The 21265-nt window shown below is 40.6% G+C and overlaps 1 long non-coding RNA gene across 3 annotated transcripts in view; it reads right to left on the reverse strand.

Moving 5' to 3' along the window:
- Positions 1–21265, reverse strand: part of LOC147359711 (uncharacterized) — a 60849-nt gene that overhangs the window by 23337 nt on the left and 16247 nt on the right. The window contains exon 5 of one of the 3 annotated variants that reach the window (XR_015140357.1): positions 19498–19696. The exons of 1 other annotated variant lie outside the window; for it this stretch is intronic. This is a non-coding gene — a long non-coding RNA (uncharacterized LOC147359711). Of the gene's footprint in view, positions 1–19497; positions 19697–19728; positions 21138–21265 lie in introns of those variants that run through there. One more of the 3 variants, XR_015140358.1, reaches the window with a different exon arrangement.

Here is a 21265-nt window from a genome sequence, read left to right on the forward strand (position 1 = left end):
TCATAGGAATTTCACCTTAATTTTAAGCTTAGCATCATCCCTTGCCCTTATCCGCTAGCCACCAGTAGCACCTCCCTAGTCGTGACAACCTAGAACGTCCACAGACATTGTCGAATGTCTAGGAGGAAGCCTCTCTTTCAAAACCACTTCAACTAAATCCTACTGGTTCTGAAGTTTTCCCTTTGGCTCTGCAGGTATTCAATCTCCACTTTTAAAAACATGCAAAGGCGATTAGTCTCAGGAAGACTAACTTGCAGTGACCAAATTTACATGGAACAGAAGGAGAAATCAGATGTCAATTTACTGTTTAAACTGAAAAATAAAAATGACAGCTGGGTTTTTTCATTAAAAAAAAATGGCAGCAGGCCCACAGGACTGCTACACAAGCTGATCAGTTTCTTCTGCCCTGTTGGATTGCCTATGAACAAAACTACGGTGTCATCATAAGGTCATTTGGCCAGGAGCCTGGGTTCAGAGCAATCAAAGTGAGCTGGAGCCAGGAAACAGGAGCAAACCTGTGGATGGTGCTGAATCCCCACTGGTGAGTGATTTTTCTTTGGCATTTTCCCACTTTTCTAGAGTCTGTGATTCCTTGCTCTCCTTCTCCTATTTTTTTTAATTGTTTGTTATATTCCATTGGTTACACAGCTTTCTGGAGAAAACCCAAATCACCTTCATGGTTTGGGTTTTCTATACTATATTTATTCTCATTTGAAAGATATTCTTTGATGTGGGAGAGGTTGCTCTTCCAAAGCACAGCAATGAGTTTTATAACTTAGGCTTCCCTAGATATCCATATTTTTATTTTGGAAGAGGTGAATTCTGAAATATGCGAAGTCTGGGTCAGGCATCCCTGGTGGCTCAGCTGATTAAGAATCCACCTGCAATAAGGGAGACCTGGGTTCAGTCCCTGAATTGGGAAGATCCCTTGGAGAAGGGAAAGGCTAGCCACTCCAGTATTCTGGGTCAAGTGCAGTGCACATTTCAGTAAATGGGCTTAATAAAACTGATGAGGATGCTAATAGTGATGATGCTGAGAAAAGACCTCTATCGTTTTCAGTGAGTTCAGAGATACTGTAGACTCTTTGTGCTCCAGTTAACACAGCTTTTTTCTTTTTTTTCTGTCTGTCCTGGATTTTGGTTGCTGCTCAGACTTTCTCTAGTTGTAGAGAGCATGGGCTACGTTCTCATTGCAGTGCCTGTTTCTAATTGTGGTGGCTTATCTTGTTATGGAGCATGGACTTAGTTGTTCGGCAACATATGGGATCCTTCCTAGATCAGGAATTCAACCCATATCTTCTGCATTGGCAGGTGAATTCTTTACCACTGAGCCACCATGGAAGCCCTAACACAGCTTCTTAATACTTCTCTGGACAAGGGTCAAGTGTAATTTCATGACCTCCATGTACCTGTTAAGACTCCCACCATCCTGTCCTTCCACCAGCATTCAGAACCTCACCACTGCTGTCTGCCATGAGATCAAGGTTAGTTTCAAGTGTCCTTTACTGCATTTCCCTATGTACCCATGAGGATGCTGGGACTCTTGGATGCTCTCTAAGTGATGCTACTATTATTATCCCTACTGCAATAATACATCAGATTCTTATATACTTATATATGTAAACTTAACATATGGTTGGAGAAGGAAATGGCACCCCACTCCAGTATGCTTGCCTAGAAAATCCCATGGACACAGGAGCTGGGTAGGCTACAGTCCATGGGGCCGCGAAGAGTTGGATACGACTGAACGACTTCACTTTCACTTTTCACTTTCATACATTGGAGAAGAAAATGGCAACCCACTCCAGTGTTCTTGCCTAGAGAATCCCAGGGAAAGAGGAGCCTGGTGGGTTGCCGTCTAAGGGATCGCACAGAGTAGACACGACTGAGGTGACTTAGCAGCAGCATCAGCAGCAACATATGGTTCTTGCTGTTTAGTCGCTAAGTCTTGTCTGACTCTTTGCGACCCAATGGACTGTAGCCCTCCAGGCTCCTCTGCACATGGAATTTTCCAGGCAAGAATATTGGAGTGGGTTGCCATTTCCTTCTCCAGGGTATCTTCCTGACCCAGACATCGAATCCACATCTCCTGCATTGGCAGGCAGATTCTTTATCACTGAGCCACCAGGGAAGTTCAATGGTAGGCATGTTATAAAAGTATTTTCAAGATGTGTCTGGATGTGAATAATGAGAAGGCACTCAGTGAAAACTCAGCAGTGGCCACAGGACTAGAAAAGGTCAGTTTTTATTCCAATCCAAAGAAAGGCAACATTAAAGAATGCTCAGACTACCACACAATTGCACTCGTCTCACACGCTACTAAAGTAATGCTCAAAATTCTCCAAGCCAGGCTTTAGCAATACATGAACCGGGAAGTTCCAAGTGTTCAAGCTGGTTTTAGAAAAGGCAGAGGAACCAGAGATCAAATTGACAACATCCACTGGATCATTGAAAAAGCAAGAGAGTTCCAGAAAAACATCTATTTCTGCTTTATTGACTATGTCAAAGTCTTTGATTGTAGACAAGAACATCGTTGAGTCTAGGGCTAACTTTGCACCCTAATTTTGTACTAAGACAAAGATTGAGGTCGTCTTCCTGATATTCCATGGATTAAGAGATTTTTTTCAAACCCTTAACTCTTAAATTTGAGAACAGTAACTATATTGACTGTGTGGATCATAATAAACTGTGGAAAATTCTGAAAGAGATAGGAATATCAGACCACCTGACCTGCCTCTTGAGAAACGTGTATGCAGGTCAGGAAGCAACAGTAGAATTGGAAATGGAACAACAGACTGGTTCCAAATAGGAAAAGGAGTATGTCAAGGCTGTATATTGTCACCCTGCTTATTTAACTTATATGCAGAGTAAATCATGAGAAATGCTGGATTGGAGGAAGCACTATCTGGAATCAATATTGCCAGGAGAAATATCAATAACCTCAGATATGCAAATGATACCACCCTTATGGCAGAAAGTGAAGAGGAACTAAAAAGCCTCTTGATGAAACTGAAAGAGGAGAGTGAAAAAATTGGCTTAAAACTCAGCATTCAAGGGAGGAGCCAAGATGGCAGAGGAGTAGGACGGGGAGAACACTTTCTCCCCCAAAAATTCATCAAAAGAGCATTTAAACTTTGAGTAAATTCCACAAAACAACTTCTGAAAGCCGGCAGAGGACATCAGGCACCCAGAAAAGCAACCCAACTCTTCGAAAGGAGAGAGAAGAAATACAGCTCCACCCACCAGAACACCGACACAAGCTTCCCTAACCAGGAAACCTTGACAAGCCACCTGTACAAACCCACACACAGCAAGGAAATGCCACAATAAAGAGAACTCCACAAACTGCCAGAATACAGAAAGGACACCCCAAACTCAGCAATTTAAACAAGATGAAGAGACAGAGGAATACCCAGCAGATAAAGGAACAGGATAAATGCCCACCAAACCAAACAAAAGAGGAAGAGATAGGGAATCTACCTGATAAAGAATTCCGAATAATGATAGTGAAATTGATCCAAAATCTTGAAATTAAAATGGAATCACAGATAAATAGCCTGGAGGCAAGGACTGAGAAGATGCAAGAAAGGTTTAACAAGGACCTAGAAGAAATAAAAAAGAGTCAATATATGATGAATAATGCAATAAATGAAATTAAAAACACTCTGGAGGCAACAAATAGTAGAATAACAGAGGCAGAAGATAGGATCAGTGAATTAGAAGATAGAATGGTAGAAATAAATGAATCAGAGAGGATAAAAGAAAAACAAATTAAAAGAAATGAGGACAATCTCAGAGACCTCCAGGACAATATTAAACGCTACAACATTAGAATCATAGGGGTCCCAGAAGAAGAAGACAAAAAGAAAGACCACGAGAAAATACTTGAGGAGATAATAGTTGAAAACTTCCCTAAAATGGGGAAGGAAATAATCACCCAAGTCCAAGAAACCCAGAGAGTCCCAAACAGGATAAACCCAAGGCAAAACACCCCAAGACACATATTACTCAAATTAACAAAGATCAAACACAAAGAACAAATATTAAAAGCAGCAAGGGAAAAACAACAAATAACACACAAGGGAATTCCCATAAGGATAACAGCTGATCTTTCAATAGAAACTCTTCAAGCCAGGAGGGAATCGCAAGACATACTTAAAATAATAAAAGAAAATAACCTACAGCCCAGATTATTGTACCCAGCAAGGATTTCATTCAAGTATGAAAGAGAAGTCAAAAGCTTTTCAGACAAGCAAAAGCTGAGAGAATTCTGCACCACCAAACCAGCTCTCCAACAAATACTAAAGGATATTCTCTAGACAGGAAACACAAAAACGGTGTATAAATTCGAACCCAAAACAATAAAGTAAATGGCAACAGGATCATACTTATCAGTAATTACCTTAAACATAAATGGGTTGAATGCCCCAACCAAAAGACAAAGACTGGCTGAATGGATACAAAAACAAGACCCCTACATATGTTGTCTACAAGAGACCCACCTCAAAACAGGGGACACATACGGACTGAAAGTGAAGGGCTGGAAAAAGATTTTCCATGCAAATAGAGACCAAAAGAAAGCAGGAGTAGCAATACTCATATCAGATAAAATAGACTTTAAAACAAAGGATGTGAAAAGAGACAAAGAAGGTCACTACATAATGACCAAGGGATCAATCCAAGAAGAAGATATAACAATTATAAATATATATGCACCCAACACGGGAGCACCGCAGTATGTAAGACAAATGCTAACAAGTATGAAAGGAGACATTAACAATAACACAATAATAGTGGGAGACTTAAATACCTCACTCACACCTATGGATAGATCAATTAAACAGAAAATTAATAAGGAAACACAAACTTTAAATGATACAATAGACCAGTTAGACCTAATTGATATCTATAGGACATTTCATCCCAAAACAATGAATTTCACCTTTTTCTCAAGCGCACATGGAACCTTCTCCAGGATAGATCACATCCTGGGCCATAAATCTAGCCTTGGTAAATTCAAAAAAATAGAAATCATTCCAAGCATCTTTTCTGACCACAATGCAGTAAGATTAGATCTCAACTACAGGAGAAAAACTATTAAAAATTCCAACATATGGAGGCTGAACAACATGCTGCTGAATAACCAACAAATCACAGAAGAAATCAAGAAAGAAATCAAAATTTGCATAGAAACGAATGAAAATGAAAACACAACAACCCAAAACCTGTGGGACACGGTAAAAGCAATCCTAAGGGGAAAGTTCATAGCAATACAGGCACACCTCAAGAAACAAGAAAAAATTCAAATAAATAACCTAACTCTACACCTAAAGCAACTAGAAAAGGAAGAAATGAAGAACCCCAGGGTTAGTAGAAGGAAAGAAATCTTAAAAATTAGAGCAGAAATAAATGCAAAAGAAACAAAAGAGACCATAGCAAAAATCAACAAAACCAAAAGCTGGTTCTTTGAAAGGATAAATAAAATTGACAAACCATTAGCCAGACTCATCAAGAAACAAAGGGAGAAAAATCAAATCAATAAAATTAGAAATGAAAATGGAGAGATCACAACAGACAACACAGAAATACAAAGGATCATAATAGACTACTATCAGCAATTATATGCCAATAAAATGGACAACATGGAAGAAATGGACAAATTCTTAGAAAAGTACAACTTTCCAAAACTCGACCAGGAAGAAATAGAAAATCTTAACAGACCCATCACAAGCACGGAAATTGAAACTGTAATAAAAAATCTTCCAACAAACAAAAGCCCAGGTCCAGAGGGCTTCACAGCTGAATTCTACCAAAAATTTAGAGAAGAGCTGACACCTATCCTACTCAAACTCTTCCAGAAAATTGCAGAGGAAGGTAAACTTCCAAACTCATTCTATGAGGCCACCATCACCCTAATACCAAAACTTGACAAAGATCCCGCAAAAAAAGAAAACTACAGGCCAATATCACTGATGAACATAGATGCAAAAATCCTTAACAAAATTCTAGCAATCAGAATCCAACAACACATTAAAAAGATCATACACCATGACCAAGTGGGCTTTATCCCAGGGATGCAAGGATTCTTCAATATCCGCAAATCAATCAATGTAATATACCACATTAACAAATTGAAAAATAAAAACCATAGGATTATCTCAATAGATGCAGAGAAAGCCTTTGACAAAATTCAACACCCATTTATGATAAAAACTCTCCAGAAAGCAGGAATAGAAGGAACATACCTCAACATAATAAAAGCTATATATGACAAACCCACAGCAAACATTATCCTCAATGGTGAAAAATTGAAAGCATTTCCTCTAAAGTCAGGAACAAGACAAGGGTGCCCACTTTCATCATTACTGTTCAACATAGTTTTGGAAGTTTTGGCCACAGCAATCAGAGCAGAAAAAGAAATAAAAGGAATCCAAATTGGAAAAGAAGAAGTAAAACTCTCACTGTTTGCAGATAACATGATCCTCTACATAGAAAACCCTAAAGACTCCACCAGAAAATTACTAGAACTAATCAATGACTATAGTAAAGTTGCAGGATATAAAATCAACACACAGAAATCCCTTGCATTCCTATACACTAATAATGAGAAAACAGAAAGAGAAATTAAGGAAACAATTCCATTCACCATTGCAACGGAAAGAATAAAATACTTAGGAATATATCTACCTAAAGAAACTAAAGACCTATATATAGAAAACTATAAAACACTGGTGAAAGAAATCAAAGAGGACACTAATAGATGGAGAAATATGCCATGTTTTTGGATTGGAAGAATCAATATAGTGAAAATGAGTATACTACCCAAAGCAATTTATAGATTCAATGCAATCCCTATCAAGCTACCAACAGTATTCTTCACAGAGCTAGAACAAATAATTTCACAATTTGTATGGAAATACAAAAAACCTCAAATAGCCAAAGCAATCCTGAGAAAGAAGAATGGAACTGGAGGAATCAACCTACCTGACTTCAGGCTCTACTACAAAGCCACAGTTATCAAGACAGTATGGTACTGGCACAAAGACAGAAATATAGATCAATGGAACAAAATAGAAAGCCCAGAGATAAATCCATGCACATATGGACACCTTATCTTTGACAAAGGAGGCAAGAATATACAATGGATTAAAGACAATCTCTTTAACAAGTGGTGCTGGGAAATCTGGTCAACCACTTGTAAAAGAATGAAACTAGAACACTTTCTAACACCATACACAAAAATAAACTCAAAATGGATTAAAGATCTAAAAGTAAGACCAGAAACTATAAAACTCCTAGAGGAGAACATAGGCAAAACACTCTCCGATGTACATCACAGCAGGATCCTCTATGACCCACCTCCCAGAATATTGGAAATAAAAGCAAAAATAAACAAATGGGACCTAATTAATCTTAAAAGCTTCTGCACATCAAAGGAAACTATTAGCAAGGTGAAAAGACAGCCTTCAGAATGGGAGAACATAATAGCAAATGAAGCAACTGACAAACAACTAATCTCAAAAATATACAAGCAACTCCTACAGCTCAACTCCAGAAAAATAAATGACCCAATCAAAAAATGGGCCAAAGAACTAAATAGACATTTCTCCAAAGAAGACATACAGATGGCTAACAAACACATGAAAAGATGCTCAACACCACTCATTATCAGAGAAATGCAAATCAAAACCACTATGAGGTACCATTTCACACCAGTCAGAATGGCTGCAATCCAAAAGTCTACAAGCAATAAATGCTGGAGAGGATGTGGAGAAAAGGGAACCCTCTTACACTGTTGGTGGGAATGCAAACTAGTACAGCCACTATGGAGAACAGTGTGGAGATTCCTTAAAAAACTGGAAATAGAACTGCCTTATGATCCAGCAATCCCACTGCTGGGCATACACACTGAGGAAACCAGAAGGGAAAGAGACACGTGTACCCCAATGTTCATCGCAGCACTGTTTATAATAGCCAGGACATGGAAGCAACCTAGATGTCCATCATCAGATGAATGGATAAGAAAGCAGTGGTACATATACACAATGGAGTATTACTCAGCCATTAAAAAGAATACATTTGAATCAGTTCTAATGAGATGGATGAAACTGGAACCTATTATACAGAGTGAAGTAAGCCAGAAGGAAAAACACCAATACAGTATACTAATGCATATATATGGAATTTAGAAAGATGGTAACAATAACCCTGTGTACGAGACAGCAAAAGAGACACTGATGTATAGAACAGTCTTATGGACTCTGTGGGAGAGGGAGAGGGTGGGAAGATTTGGGAGAATGGCATTGAAACATGTATAATATCATGTATGAAATGAGATGCCAGTCCAGGTTCGATGCATGATGCTGGATGCTTGGGCCTAGGGCACTGGGATGACCCAGAGGGTTGGTATGGGGAGGTAGGAGGGAAGAGGGTTCAGGATGGGGAACACATGTATACCTGTGGTGGATTCATTTTGATATTTGGCAAAACTAATACAATTATGTAAAGTTTAAAAATAAAATAAAATTAAAAAAAAAAACTCAGCATTCAGAAAACTAAGATCATGGCATCTGGTCCCATCACTTCATGGCAAATAGAAGGGGAAAAGTGGAAACAGTGGCTGACTTTATTTTGAGGGGCTCCAAAATCACAGCAGATGGTGATTGCAGCCATGAAATTAAAATAAGCTTACTCCTTGGAAGGAAAGTTATGACCAACCTAGACAGCATATTCAAAAGCAGAGACATTACTTTGTCAACAAAGGTCCGTCTAGTCAAAGCCATGGTTTTCCCAGTAGTCATGTATGGTTGTGAGAGTTGGACCATAAAGAAAGCTGAGTGCCAAAGAATTGATGCTTTTGAAGTGTGGTATTGAAGAAGACTCTTGAGAGTCCCTTGGACTGCAAGGAGATTCAACCAGTCCATCCTCAAGGAGATCAGTCCCGGGTGTTCATTGGAAGGACTGATGTTGAAGCTGAAACTCCAATACTTTGGCCACCTGATGTGAAGAGCTGACTCATTGGAAAAGACCCTGATGCTGGGAAAAATTGATGGCAGGAGGAGAAAGGGATGACAGAGGATGAGATGATTCGATGGCATCACTGACTCAATGGACATGGGTTTGGGTAGACTCTGGGAGTTGGTGATGGACAGGGAGGCTTAGCATGCTGTGGTTCATGGGGTTGCAAAGAGTTGGACACGACTGAGCAACTAAACTGGAACTGGAACTCAGTAAAAGTCAAGCTTCAGAGATGGTAGCATGATGACCCACTGAAGATAGTAAGGAACAACTGGAAGTTCTTAATCCTGAAGATTAATTTTCATCAAGAATGAAATGGTCCACTTTATAATCCTTTAGGAAAGAGAACTTAAATGTTAAAAATAAAGCAAATTTTAAAATCAGGAAAAAAAATGTGTTTTGGATAATATTTGTTCTCTTAATACATCAAATAAATGATTCAAATAGACAAAGTCTGTGTTAGTTGTGCACTTCAGAAGGTCACATGTTGCAGGGAGAAGGAACAGAGGGGAGGGTTTGGGCAAAACAAAGGTCACCGTCCAGGTTGTCATCCACTGGTGACAAGCCTGTGGTCAATCCTTGAAGCACGGTGCCTTCTACCAGCCTCCATTTCCTCAAGGGTTAACCTTGGAGATCATTTTTACCCTACTAATTTCACTGGAATCTTTAAAGAGTAAGATGAGCTGACAGATGCAGCACCACTGTGCAAAATGAAAAGGATTATGCAAATAGAAGGATCTATTATAAGAGAAAAGTGGAGTGAGGTCAAGGGAATTCTTCAACTATGCACATCTCTGGTCAGGAAAGTATGTGTCAGTGTTTTGAATGACTGCAAAAAAAAATTATCCGTGGACATACACCTTGCCCTCATTTCTGACATTTTCTATTTTCTTTTTTTCCTTCTCCCATGGAACCTAAATAAGACAGGATTCTGCTGACAGGAAATGAAATACTTAACCCATCCAGCCCCCCGAATGCACAGAGAGATGGTTAGGACCTGAGAACGCCTTCAGCCCCTGGCAAGATCATTTCATACTGTTCAGAATCTGCTCAACCCCCTGCAGGGCAGAGGGGGGAAAAAATAGCTCTTTCTGTTTTTCCCTCGAGGTGAGAAATCATAAAATGAAGATAGAGACAGAATAACACAACTGGAAAAATACAGCCAGGAGCTGAGGGTTTCTCTGGCTATCAATTTGGCGTCAGAGATGAGGCTGGGAAAGGATGCTGGGTGTCTGGACAGTGCTGAGAGGGTGGGAGAGGGGGAGGGGAAGGTGAGCTGGTGACAACTGCCAAAGAAAGGTGGGCGAGACACCCACAGCTGTGCTAGGGCCCTTTCCTATGATTCACCAAACACGCAACCCCATACCCACACCTTGGTGACTGAGCGGATTTTTCACTGTGGAATTAATCATAGTAGATGGAGCCTGGCAGGAAGAAGGGGCATCTTTAGAGATGGTGCTACCTTTATAAGCACAATAACCTTGATGACATAAGCAATGGATTCATTAATTATTTTATGCATTCACCAAACCTTTCAGTTCAGTTCAGTTGCTCAGTCGTCTCCAACTCTTTGGGACCTTTATTGAGGGCTTAATATGCATCAGGCATTGTAATGCAAGCACGGCATAAATTAACTAGGTCCATGATGAACAAGATTCAGAGTCCCTTGGGAAGCAAATTCTAAAACATACTGCTTGAGTATATCGTAAGAGGTATAATCATTTACGCAGGTCAGAATGCTATGAAAGGGACTTCTCTGGTGGTCCAGGGGTCAAGCTTTCATCTTCCAATTTAGAGGGAGCAGGTTGGATCCCCAGTAAGAGAGCTAAGATCTCACAGGCCCTGAGGCCAAAAAACCAGAACACAAAACAGAAGCAATAACAAGTTCAATAATGACTTTTAAAATGGTCCACATTAGAGAGTAGCACGAAACATAAAATCCCATATGCAAAATAGACAGCCGGTGGGAATTTGCTGTATGACTCAGGGAACACAAACCGTGGCTCTGTGACAACCTAGAGGGATGGATGGGGTGGGAGGTGGGAGAGGCTCAAGAGAGAGGGGACGTACATATTGTTGTTGTTCAGTCACTAAGTCGTGTCTGACTGCATGAACTGTAGCACGCCAGGCTTCCCTGTCCTTCACCAGCTCCCAGAATTTCCTCAAACTCAGGTCCACTGAGTCAGTGATGCCATCCAACCATCTCATCCTCTGTTGTCCCCTTCTCCTCCTGCCCTCAATCTTTCCCAGCATCAGGGTTGTTTCTTTTCTATTGAGTTGGCTCTTCCCATCAGGTGGCCAAAGTATTGGAGCTTCAGCATCAGATCTTCCAATGAATATTCAGGGTTGATTTCCTTTGGGATTGACTGGTTTGATCTTGCTGTCCAAGGGACTCTCAAGAGTCTTCTCCAGCACCACAGTTCAAAAGCATCAATTCTTTGGTGCTCAGCCTTCTTTATGGTCCAGCTCTCACATCTGTACATGACTACTGGAAAAACCATAGCTTTAACGACATGGACCTTTGTTGGCAAAGTGATGTCTCTGCTTTTCAATATGCTGTCTAGGTTTGCCATAACTTTTCTTCCAAGGAGCAAGCATTTTTTATACCTTTGGCTGATTCACGTTGATGTATGGCAGAAACCAACACAATACTGTAAAACAATTATGCTTCAATTAAAAATAGATAAAGAAAAAAAAAATAAAATGGTTACATTTAAAAAAAATCTTTAAAAAATGGTGCAAAAGCGGAGCAGAGGGTACATCATGTAGCCTGGGGCTGAAGTGTGTGTAGGGATCAGAGGAGGTTTCTGGGGGAGTTGAGTCTTGGCATCAGTTTTGTTTAGCAAGCAGAAACATGCCATAAGCCCCTAAAACTTTGTTCCCCAAATGCATTCCTCCTCCATGTTCCCAACACAGAGAACACTGGTCTGTCTGAGCTGAGTCAGAAATTTCAGTATCAACCAAATGTTTTCCTTCCCTTTTTCTGACACTACTGGTCTTTTAGGAGCATCCACATGGGAGCCAGCACAGACGGGAGGGACCATGTCAAGGATGGTGGATGTCTCAGAGATCTGGGAGGGTGAAGCTAGATTAGGAATGCAGGTAAACATGACTCAAGGATTTGAATGTTCTCTTTTTTAATTTATTTAATTGGCTGAGTCATTTCTTAGCTGTGGCAGGTGGGATCTTTCATTGCAGTGCATGGGCTCAGTAATTTCAGCACATGGGCTTAGTTGCTCTGCAGCATTTGGGATCTTAGTTCCCCGACCAGAGATGGAACCTGTGTCCCTTGCATTTCAAGGCAGATTCTTAACCACTGGGCCACCAAGGAAGCCCCTTGAGTTTTCTCTTAATGTGTGCACATTGATGACCTTTACCCATCAGTCAACTTGACCTAAATGAAATTTCAACAAATATGTGAATTAAATCCAAAGTTTCGTAGGATCTCTCAAAAATAAATCAAACAAACAAATAACAACAAAAACATTCTACAAACTAACTTTGGACAAAACTGGAAAAAGAAAATGAGGACTCACGTTTGCATGCAAGGGATTTCATACACTCTAATGTACCATTCTCTGCAGCCCTGGGAGATAGGTAATATTACCATTTCCATGTCACCACTCCATGTGCCTTGGGTTTAGAGAGGTCACTGGTTGTCAAAGGAAGAAATTGGACCTGCAAATCAGACTTTTCTGACACTCATCATATCTTGCAAAATGCCATGTAGTTCTCTGATTGGCACCCTTGCCTTAGAGGACATCACACCATCTACCATTTGTAAAAAGCCCTTGGAAAGAGCTGATTCTGACCAAACAAAAATCTCAGATTCTAATGTAATGCTTTTTCGAAAATGAAGCGTGGTTGGGGATACACTGAGGGGAGCAGGATGCAAGGGACACTTGAAGAGTCTGTTGCTATTTTTGCCCTATGTGGTATGGCAAGAAAATAATGAATTCTGTTGTTTAAAATAATGAGAGATTAAAGGATTAAAGAATTGATGCTTTTGAACTGTGGTGTTGAAGAAGGCTCTTGAGAGTCCCTTGGACTGCAAGGAGATCCAACCAGTCAATCTGAAAGGAAATCAGTCCTGAATATTCATTGGAAGGACTGATGCTGAAGCTGAAACTCCAATACTTTGGCCACCTGATGTGAAGAGCTGACTCATTGGAAAAGACCCTGATGCTGGGCAAGATTGAAGGCAGGAGGAGAAGGGGACGACAGAGGATGAGGTGGTTGGATGGCATCACTGACTCAATGGACATGAGCTTGAGCCAACTTCGGGAGTTGGTGATGGACATGGAAGCCTGGCATGTTTCAGTCCATGGGGTCACAAAGAGTCAGACACAAGTGAGCGACGGCACTGAACTGACTGAAAGGATGTCACCATGTATAGAGTGATGATAAGATCACCCTGTGTCAGTGGTCTTGTTACAGAAGACTTGCCTCTCTCTATGGCTACCACATCAGCTGAATTTTGACCAGCCCCATAGCTCTGGTTGAACGATGCTTAGAAATTGACTAATGGCTATTGAAAGTTTTTTTTGTTTTTTTTTTATCTGCCTACCTTTGGGCTCTTAAATAACTTATTAATACTGCTGGATCTCTGTGACCCTGTAAATGGAAACCTGATAAAGCATCATTCACACAGTCATTGTCAGGATCAGATGAGATCCTGTTAATTGTGGTTGCAAATGCTCCGGATCAGAAGGGCAGTGCCATTCACAGCAGTTTAAAATACTATGTCAGCAACTTCCTGCAAAATGTGTGCCCAAGCATCAGATCGTTTTGATCCTCAGTCTCTGTATGTGTGAAAGGAGACTTGCAAACATTTACTAGACTTGTTGTGAAGATCTGAGATTCTGTACATATAAAACCTAAGAGTGCATGGCACTTACAAGTGCTCACGTGCGGTTGCTGTTTTTGTAATTAATCCAGATGTACTTTGCTGACCAGAGCCTCATAAACGTTAGTCCTCATTATCATTACTATCAAGGCACAAGCAAGACAATCACATCTTACAAGTATTATTCCACTAGCCCATTAGACAACATTAATTTTTCAAAATCATCAAACAAAAAGTACAGAGAACATTAATGATGCACCTCATTATGTACCTTTTCTGACACAATATCTAACATGATTTTAAAAATAAATTGAACCAATCTAAAATGGTACTTCATCCTGTCTGACTCCAGGGAACAAAATATATCATGGAAATTATAAGTAATAACTGAAAAATAGTTTTATAACTTAGGAAATTTTTAAAAATATATTTCCTTACTTGGTCCTTTTACAAAAACACTGCCAAATGGAAGAAGTGACTTTAATATCACAGAACTAAAGATTAGTCATATCTAAGAGGTGGCGCTAGTGGTAAAGAATCAGCTTGCAGTGCAAGAAATGCAAGAGACATGGATTCAATCCTGGGTTGGGAAGATCTCCTGGAGGAGGAAATCACAACCCTCTCCAGTATTTTGTCCTACAGAATCTCACGGACAGAGGAGCCTGGCAGGCTACAGTCTATAGAGTCAGACATGACTGAAGCTACTTATCACACATGCAAGCCTAGGTAAGTATGTAGAAGGTCCACAGAAGGATGTCTTAGATTTTATAATTTGAAGACATATGTACTCTTCATGAGTACATCTTACCTTCTAAGACCTGCCAGTAACAATGGGGAAAAAGTAAACCACAACGAAGAGGAAGTGGGGGAGCTCTGATACTGGTGAGTTATAAGTGTGGGGTACCTATGAGAGACTAGAAAGCAACTGGCAGAGATGTTATGAAAAGAATCAAAGCATCGGATTTCAAAGGAAGAACATTACACAATACTTGTTCATTCAGGACATCTTTCCTGAAAGTGCTTTATATGCCAGATGCTGGAGATAAAGAGATGAATAAGGCAATATCCCTGTGTTCAAGGAGTTAGGATCTTGTTGGTGTGACAGAGGACTTTAGGAGACAATTATAAGGCAGACTGGAAAACCTAAGTGGCTCCCTCAGGTCTGAAATGGCATGCCAAAGGTAATGAAGAGGGTGACCTCAGGTGTCGAGTCTGCAGGGATAATTAAGTTTTGATCCAACAAAATGAAAGTGTTTGATGCTCAGCCTTGTCTTACTCTTTGTGACCCCATGGACTGTAGCCCCCCAGGCTCCTCTGTCCATAGGATTCTCCAGGCAAGAATACTGGAGTGGGTTACCATTCTCTTCTCCAGGGGATCTTCCCAACCCAAGGATCGAACCTGGGTCTCCTGCATTGTCAGGCGGATTCTTTACTGCTAGGGAAGCCCAGTGAGCCAGTGAACCTCCCTCAAAGATATTCCAGGAGGGGAGCACAGCATGAGTAAAGCCATGAAGCTAGAAACGGCATGGCACCTGGGGAAAACCACAGCAGAGTCTCAATGCTAAAAAACAGCTGAGCACGTGGCACAGAGAGTCAAGCAGGAAGCTAAGCATATGAAGCCTTGAATGCTGAGCTACATCTCAGATTCTTGCTGGACGTTCCCCTTCAATGTCTTAGATACCTGGCTCCCAAGGAGTGTCACAGTCTCAATGGAGAAAGGAGGAAAGGAAGAAGAAAGAACAACAGTGTTTCCTTCCAATCTACTTCAGTAAGTCAACTGTTTAATGCACAAAAAATGTGACCTTACTGTAATTACAGACAAGAGCTTTATTCTAGCCGTGTTGTCACACTCATTTTCCACCACCTCTGTGGCGCCCACGAGCTGTGCCATTAACAAAACAGCATTCATCACACAACTCTTCTTTGCTCTCTAAAGATGATTCAGACTTATTATCTCCCCTTGGGTCGTGGGCATCTCTTCTAATATATTATTCTAATCAGCTCAGAAATGATAAGATATGCTAAATGAAGGCAAGGCAATTGCTCTCCATTTTTAGTCTCTGAGCATCAGTTTCCTTATTTTAAATGATCATTATTAAACAGGGAAAGATGCCCAGAAATAACAGGCATATCCATACATACATATGTAGAGTAGGCACTCAAAATAGTGGTAATTATTACAAAGTTTAAATTCTAAGAAATTGGAAAATTTCTATACATTTGTGAATTTGCACCATGAAAATCTGGAAGAGAAATGACACTCATTTCTTCATTACTGTCACCTTTTTGCTGCAAAACTCAGCCACACAGTCAATTCTATCTCAAGGAAAAAAAAAAAAAAAGGTGTTCTGGTTTTACTTTTCATTTCAGTCTTTTATTTCTCAGGATCAGCCCCCACATTCAGAACTGCCATCTTCATTTCTCACCTCGACATTTGAAAAATATCAGGGAGTATCCATTCCCAGTTTCACACATGAGGTTGTTTATGGCAACCAGCCCCGCTGTTTCTTGGAACTTGGTTATGATTCACTCTTCTGAAACTTAACTAGAAGTTCTGCAAACACAAATAAGTTATGGTTCGGAGTCTTCTAAAAACATAGGCTAATTGTGAAACCATTTTGTCTTCTCATAATGACGGTGGTCAACTAGACTTTAAGCCCGTTGTGCTTTAGTCAGCCTTATATTTCCTGTATCCAGCTGGGGCTTTGACTGGTAGGCACATAACATATTTCTCAAGTGAAATACTGACATATTATTCACCAGATATTCAGAATAACCCATACGATAGATGAGAAAGCTGAGCACCATGTTCTAGTCAACTACCATATGTGGTTATCTGAATTGGTAGAGGTTACATGACCATCAGTGCGCTAGATCTGAGAGTTAGTGAGGGAAGCAGAGACTGGGGAAGTTGCATTTGATTCAGCAGGGACTAGTGGGGAACTAGTGGGGACTTTTTCCAACAAAGGTCTGTCTTGTCAAAACTACGATTTTTCCAGTGGTCATGTATCAATGTAAGAGTTGGACTATAAACAAAGTTGAGCACTCAAGAATTGATGCTTTTGAACTGTGGTGTTGGAAAAGACTCTTGAGAGTCCCTTGGACTGCAAGGAGATCCAACCAGTCCATCTTAAAGGAAATCAGTCCTGAATATTCATTGGAAGGACTGATGCTGAAACTCCAATACTTTGGCTACCTGCTGTGAAGAACTGACTCATTTGAAAAGACCCTGATGCTGAGAAAGATTGAAGGCAGGAGGAGAAGGGGATGACAGAGGATGAGATGGTTGGATGGCATCACTGACTCAATGGACATGAGTTTGAGTAAGCTCCGGGAGTTGGTGATGGACAGGGAGGTCTGGCATGCTGCAGTCGATGGGGTCGCAAAAAGTCAGACACAACTGAGCGACTGAACTGAACTAAACTAAACTGAGTGAGGAACTTGCCTAGTTTCAGGAGTCAAGAAGACGTGCTGGTGAAGAACAAAGCTCTGTATTCAGTGGAATAGAATGAGAAACATAGAGCAAGTGAAGAAGAGGAAGAGAATTCCATTGCCCAGTCTATCAACAAGAACTGAGCCCCTAGTCTGGGATGGAGCACAGGTTAAATGCACTCTGTGTTCTCAGATCCTCAAAACTGGAAAGAAAATCACCATTAATCAAGTGCATTCTTCCCTGTCTTACAGGAAACTTCAACAACATGTAAATCCCACCATCTCCAGAAACACTTTCAAGGGAATGAACTACTGCAGAGCACCGCAGCTGGTTACCTGCTAACACTGGGCCTGAGAGCAGGGTGGATAATTTATGGGAAGGAAGCAGATGCTAAAAGAGAGAGACTTCATTTCTTTCTCAAGAATGTGCGACATAAAAGTCTTCTTACTTATTCTGTGGAAATGAATGGGGTTCAACCAGCTTTGAGCTAACGATATTGCCCCTTGTAAGTGAACATGAAACTAGTCCTCGATGTCTCACTCTGAGGCACACAAATCCTAAATCACTAGAAGGTGTGTGCCAGAAACCTCAGCTCTTGCACATTCTTTAGCTATACTAATTTTCATGCTGCCTCAGTAACTCTCATAATTCTAAATGGTCTTCTTGTGTCATTTTTGAAAACATTTGAAAACTTAGAGTACCCTTAAATAATGAGATAAAGTTCTGTGCAGTTTTGCCAACTTTTTTTTAAATGTTTTATTCATTGTTTATATGTTTAGGGTTATTTTTGTTGACTTCTTTGAACTATTTGACTAATCCACAAGAGGGAAAAAATCTGTTAGGTTTATAACCAACCAGGGAAGAACTCTACTTGATTGAATTGAGTGTGTGTGTGTGTGTGTGTGTATGTGTATATATATAGGCTTCCCAGATGACTCAGAGGTAATCTGTCTGCCAATGCACAAGGCACAGGAGACATGGGTTCGATACCTGGGTTGGAAAGATCCCCTGGAGTAGGAAATGGCAACCCACTCCAATATTCTTGCCTGGGAAATTCCATGGACAGAGAAGCCTGGTAGGCGCAATACAGTCCATGGGCTCACAAAGAGTCAGACACAACTGAGCGGCTGAGCATGCACACACACACACGTGTGTGTGTGTGTGTGGTTCACTTTGCTGTACATCTAAAACCAGCACCACCTTGGCAATCAACCATACTCTGATTAAATTCTTTAAACATCAAGGCAGAAGCCACGCTTCTAGCGCCTCACATGGAGGAAGCCCCGTGCGAGACCCACACCTGGTCCCTTTCAATGACTCTAAGACTCCCCTTATTCTTATTTCAGACAAACTGGTAGACTTGCATTCCTGACCTTCGGAAGGATCTGTTTTTATTTACAACTTTCCCAAAGCCCTTTAGGATGGATGAAGACAGAGGTGAAAAGGAAAGCCAGTTCCACACAGGGAAGGTGCTCGAAGCACAGGGTGCTGTAGTACCTAATTCACAGCGACACCTGTGGGGCTGGGACTCCTACAGAGGAACGGGACTGCCTGAGCTTTATCATCAGTCAGTAGCAGGTCTGAGATCTGAACCCAGGGCATCTGACTCAGGTCCTTGCTCTGGCCAGGCTCTGCTCAGTACCCCTCCCTGCCAGGAACTTTTAGAAAACTTATGCCCTTTCTTTGCAAGGATGGCTTGCATTTGGTATCTGGATACTAAGGAAAGGTTGCATCACTGATTGATGCCACATGTCCACTTCTGCTGTGCTTCTCTCAGCATCACTGACTCCAATCCCATCAGAGGTCTGTTTGAAATATCTACAGCAAGATGCCCATCTGCTGTGAAGGCCCTCCCGTTGTTTCCTAGCTTTGATAAATAATATTTATAGAGTCTCTACTTGCCTGTATTTGCATGAGCAAGCAGCATAATGGTGTGCAAAGAAAACTGAGAGTATTCTTAGGAGATGTAGAATTTCACCCAGCTCTACCCTGAAGCAGACATCAGACGTGTCATTTAATTCCACATCTTTTGAACGTTGAAAGGGGCAAGTGCCCACCATTAATTAATTCACTCAGTTGATCATTCCACAAGTGTTCATCGGCACCTACCATGCCAGGCAGAGTTCTGGAGTGGTGCTCACTTATTTATCTTATCTTTTCAATTCTCTGGAGCAGGGAACAGAACAGACATCAGCACAAGTTTTCTGAGTAATTAGATAAATTTAATAAATAGAAATAATTATATTTGGATGTAGACCATTTTTTAAGTCTCTATTGAATTTGTTACAATATTGTTTCTGCTTTATGTTTCTTTCTTTTTTTTTTTTTTTGGTTGTGAAACATGTGTGCCCCCTGTACTGGAGGGCGAAGTCTTAATCACTGGACCTCCAAGAAAGTTCCTAAAATAAGATTTTGACAAAGTTAAATGATTTTGCACAAACAAGATAATTTTATGAATTTTAAATTACATTTTACTATTAATATAAATAATATAAAACAGATTAATATAAAAGTAATACATTATCAAAAAGGGCAACAGTTAAAGATCCCCTATTCTGTGATGGTAATAGAACCACATTATTAGCAATGCAAGATACCCATTTTGTTTCTTTTTCTCATTCATATACAAACCATATAGTATCTATTTTTTTAATCACATCAAAGGAAAGGAACACGGTGAGTTTGCACTATGCACTGCATGCAACGTGCAGGTGAAGCACTCATTAGTGCCAGGTTCTGGGCATTTACCTGCGTCGTTTCAGTTTATCCCTGAACAACTAAATAGATTTAGGTGTTATTTATTATCTCCGTTTTATAGACAAAGACACTGAGGTTAGCTGACTGCTCCAAGGTCACAGCTAGTAAACTGAGAAGTCAGAAACTGCACGAGGCATTCAGGCCCCATGGCCTGTACTTCTACCCACTGTGCTACGCTACTAACTATTATGATGGACTCTATATGAACTCTGACATCTAATGGTCATACCAGACATCAGAGATAAACAGCGTATGCCAGATCTGAAAGGTCGAAGAGTTGAAATGACTTTCCCAAGTGACACAGCAACTGAAGGTCCCTGCTGGAACCCTAACTTAACTTTTTCTTGATTCCCTAGCCATCACCCCAAAGTCACTGAATATCAGGAGCTTGTGTCCCATATGTTGAGCTTTGTCAATTCTTCATTTCCAAAACCCAAATACCCTTCAACATCCAGATACCTTTCAAATCCCAAACACCTTTCAAAACCTAAGTGAAACTTGACCAACCTTTAGTTCCTGTCCTAACCTCCTTCTTTCTGTCCTATACAAAATTTTGGTATATTTTCATCTAGGAAAAAAATATCTTCTGAACATTAGATTGCCCTCTGTTTACTGCTTGGTAATGTTCCTTTTAATCACTTGTCAACATAGATGAGCATTGTCTGATGGTTTCGTTTGTGTGTGTTTGTGTGCCCAGCTGCTTCAATCATGTCTGACTCTTGTGACCCCATGGACTGTAGCCCACCACCCTCCTCTACCCATAGCATTCTCCAGGCAATAATACTGGAGTGGGTTGCCATGCCCTCCTCCAGGGGATCTTCCCAAACCAGGGGTTCAAACGGCATCTCCTGCATTGCAGGCAGACTCTTTACCACCGAGCCCTCATTTATTCTACTGTGTGTGTGTCAGTCACTCAGTCATGTCTGACTCCTTGCGACCCCATGCACTGTAGCCCGCCAGGCTCCTCCATCCATGGAATTTCTCAGGCAAGAATACTGGAGTGGATTGCCATTTCTTCAGGGGATCTCCCAGACCCAGGGATCAAACCCGCATCTGCTGCATAATGGATCACTCTAATCTGTTCTGTAATTTAGTAATAAATATTTATTATTAGATTTATATTATCTTTAGCTTTTAATCACTAGAATCAAGTTCTTTGTAGAGAAGTAGTTGTGCGTATCTCTGTGTACATGTGTCTGTCCATATCAGGT

Source organism: Bos grunniens, chromosome 14 (assembly GCF_055505025.1).
Source record: "Bos grunniens cultivar Pamir isolate PY7600 chromosome 14, Bosgru_T2T1.0, whole genome shotgun sequence".
NCBI classification, from domain to species: Eukaryota; Metazoa; Chordata; class Mammalia; order Artiodactyla; family Bovidae; genus Bos; species Bos grunniens.